This window comes from Myotis davidii, unplaced genomic scaffold, assembly GCF_000327345.1.
Source record: "Myotis davidii unplaced genomic scaffold, ASM32734v1 scaffold1036, whole genome shotgun sequence".
Lineage (NCBI taxonomy): Eukaryota > Metazoa > Chordata > Mammalia > Chiroptera > Vespertilionidae > Myotis > Myotis davidii.
The window spans coordinates 567,703-571,337 of NW_006287260.1; positions in this window are offsets into that span (position 1 = coordinate 567,703).

Below are 3,635 nucleotides of genomic sequence, written 5' to 3' on the forward strand. Positions count from 1 at the left end.
GAGAAAAACATCAATGATGAGAGAGAATCATCGATCGGCTGCCTCCTGCACGCCACACACTGGGAACCGAGCCCGCAACACAGGCATGTGCCCTGACCGGGAATCGAACCCGTGACCTCCTGGTTCACAGGCCGACATTCAACCACCAAGCCAGGCCGGCTGGGCTGTTCATGTTATTTTTAAGATGAATAATGGTAAGCATCAAATGACTTTGGGATTTGAGTTTTATTCAATATATTTAAACGGGTAACATGGCAGTTTTATATTAAAATGTCAATATTTATTAAAGAGTAGAAATTACATTCTCCCTCTGAAACTGTTGTTTTAAATTAATGATGAAAAATATTAGAAGTCACCATAAAAATGTGCAAGAAGCTTTACAGTTCCAATACATTCTTTTAGGAGGCTACTACCATGAGAGACCTGTGACTAGAAAGGTAGAATGAGGCCTGACTCTCAGAAGCTGGGTAGAGTTTAGACTTGAGCTGGCAAGCCGATCTCTCAGCCTCAGTTTCCTCACCTCTAAATGGGGTCTAGTCCAGGCTTTTGAATATCTATAATGGGACATAGGAAGGCATAGGCAGTGGTTCTCATCCTTCTGGCCCTTTAAATACACTTCCTCATGTTGTGACCCAATCATAAAATTATTTTCGTTGCTACTTCATAACTGTCATGTTGCTACTGTTATGAATCGTCATGTAAATATCTAATATGCAGGATGGTCTTAAGCGACCCCTGTGAAAGGGTCGTTCGACCGCCAAAGGGGTCGCGACCCACAGGTTGAGAACCGCTGGCATAGAGGGTGGGTGTGTGAGATAGTGACAGAAACATCACCGGATGCCTGAATGCAGTCCACACTGGGACTGGCAGAGGGAGCTCTCAGTCTCGGGAGGGGTGGGGTGGGGGGCCCTCCCTCGGGGGCAGAAGAAAATACTTCCCAGTCTTTTCATTCCAGGGTTAGAAAAAAATTCCTCTGTCCTTTCCAACATTCCAGATAAGGCCGAGTGTATCCCATCTCGGATGCTCTCAGAAATACCCATGCCCTCAGGGCCACGTGAGGAGCACAGGCCTTGTGATCTCAGGCCATCCCACTGTGGTTTGTATATAAGGAGACGTGACTGGCTGGAGAGCAAGAAGCTTGTTGCAAACTGTTGCAAGGATAGGCAAGGTGGTTCCTCCTCAGGCACAGCGTCTGTCTACCCAGCCCGGAGAGGTGCCAGCTGGAAGACGCCTCTCTGGCCCCTGCTGCTGGGGGCGTGGGGTGGGGAGAGAGAATGCCAAGGAGGCTGACTTCAGGAGGGCGCCCCCTGCTGGCTGGAGCCTGAAATGGCTGTGGAGGAGGCCAGACTCTACCGGTAACTCAAAGTGATCTAGCCAGCCTTCCTGCTCCACGTTTCAGGTTATCACTCATTTACGCTGTAATTGAGCATCCGAGTAAGTTTTCAAAGCCGAGACCTCTGGTGGGTCTGGAAAGTGTTGCCGAGGCTTTTCCCACTTTGAGCTGTGCCTGTGGGCAAATCTAGTCAAAATGAAGATTTGGGGGAGCTCTAGTAGTCTGGGTTTGTGATTCAGGTAACAGGTTAGTAAAAATGGAATTTATCAGAGTATAGAGAAGTTCCTTAAGTAATTGGGGGGAAGGGAGAGCCAGTTTGGAGGCTGTAACGCGAGCAACAATACCAAAGATCATGGCACGGTCCTTACGCAGACGCCCCAGCGTCCGCCGCCTCTAGGTGCAGACGCCGCTGCTCCTCTGGCTGAGGTCAGCAGGGCCGGGCTCTGCGCTTACAACTGCTGCTGCTTCCAACAGGAAGTCAGGTGGCGCTCTGCTCTGCCACTTACCCGAATGGGTTATTCGTGCTGCCCATGGCCTCATCCGCCCAGTCTCCAGGGCGTCTGATTGGTGGAGCCTCGTCATGTGGCTCTGCCTTAGCTGCAAAGGAGGCTAGAAGCTAACGCCTGACATTTTCAGCCTCTCAAGTGGGAGATCCCCCAAATTCGGGTAGGTGATTCAGAAGTTAGGAGGTCCAAACCAAGGAAAACCTTGAAGAGGATGGATAGTCATAAGATGGCACATTCTGAGGCCAGCAATCTGGGTGGCAAAAGGCACTATGATCATTTTATATGAGGAACGAGGGGTGTTGTAGCTTAAGAAGAAAAAATATAGGGAAGTGGCATCAAACGTCAAAAAAACTCTTATATGGAAAACAGTTTGACTTAGTGCACCTTCAAGAGCTAGAACCAAGACTACTGGGTAGGATAGCCAGAGAATACAAATTTTTCCTCAATATAAGGAAGATTTTTCTTTTTGTGCCTAAAAAGCAAATCATGTTTCCATTATGGGGAAAAAAAATGCCCAGAATAAAAATAAAGAAAGATAAAAACTCACACAACCCCACCCAAAGACAACTGCTGATAATATTTTAGTGTGTGCTTCCTTCCAGTTTTTTCCATGCTATTTTCTTATTTTCCAAACGATATACTTATCTATATATGCTATACATATGATCAGATCCTGCTTTTTGCCCACTGAAAATCAGATCATAACATTTCCCACTTTTTAACCAAATCTTTGTAGGCCATCATTTTTTTTTTAAAGAAATGTGGGTTTTTTTTGTAACTATATTTGAAAATATGTTTTTGTTGATTTTATTGGAAAAGAGGAGACAGAGAGAGAACCATTGATGTGAAAGAGAAACATCAATTAGTTGTCTCCCACATGACTGGGACCGAACTGTCCATCTGGGTATGTATCCTTTTAAATCTAAAAGTGAAATGAGGTGAAAATGTAGCATCTCAACAGTGCTCCCGGAATTTCTTTTAGGGAGAGAACTCTCTTTATTAGGGGAAATAAGCCTGTTAGGGGTAGTGAGTGAGATCTTTAGGGCATGAGTGTTGACAGGAAACCTAGCAATAAAGAAATATAGCTAAGCCCTGGGTGGTGTGGCTCAGTTGGTGGAGCATTGGCCTAGGCACCAAAAGGTTGCCAGTCCAATTCCCAATCGATGTTTCTCTCTCCTTCTCCCTCTCTCTCTCAAATCAATAATAACAGCCCAGCCAGAGGAATTTGTTTTTTTCTCTGGAGAGGGTGGGATAAAGAACAGAGAGGAGAAGTAGTGATTTGGGAAAACGCCAGGCCCTAAGGGGTAAAGGGCCAGTTAGAAAACCTCAGATGGGGAATTGATCATGTTGACAAGTCTTACCTACACCTACTTAAAAGGGCGAAGGGCCCTAGCTGGTTTGGCTCAGTGGATACAGCGTTGGCCTGTTGACTGAAGAGTCCCAGGTTTCATTCCAGTCAAGGGTATGTGCCCAGGTTTTGGGCTCAATCAGGTTGCAGGCTCGATTGGGTTGTCCTGGTGTGGGGCATGCAGGAGGCAGCCGATCAATGATTCTTTCTCAACATTGATGTTTCTATCTCTCTCTCCCTCTCCCTTCCTTTCTGAAATCAATTATATACTAGAGGCCCGATGCAAGAAATTCGTGCAAGAGTAGACCTTCCTTCCCCTGGCTGCCGGCACTAGCTTTCCACTGGCACCCAGGACCCAGGCTTCCCTCGCAGCCCTGGCTTTGTCCGGAAGGATGGAAGGACATCTGGAGGGATGTCCAGTCTAATTAGCATACTACTCTTTTATTAT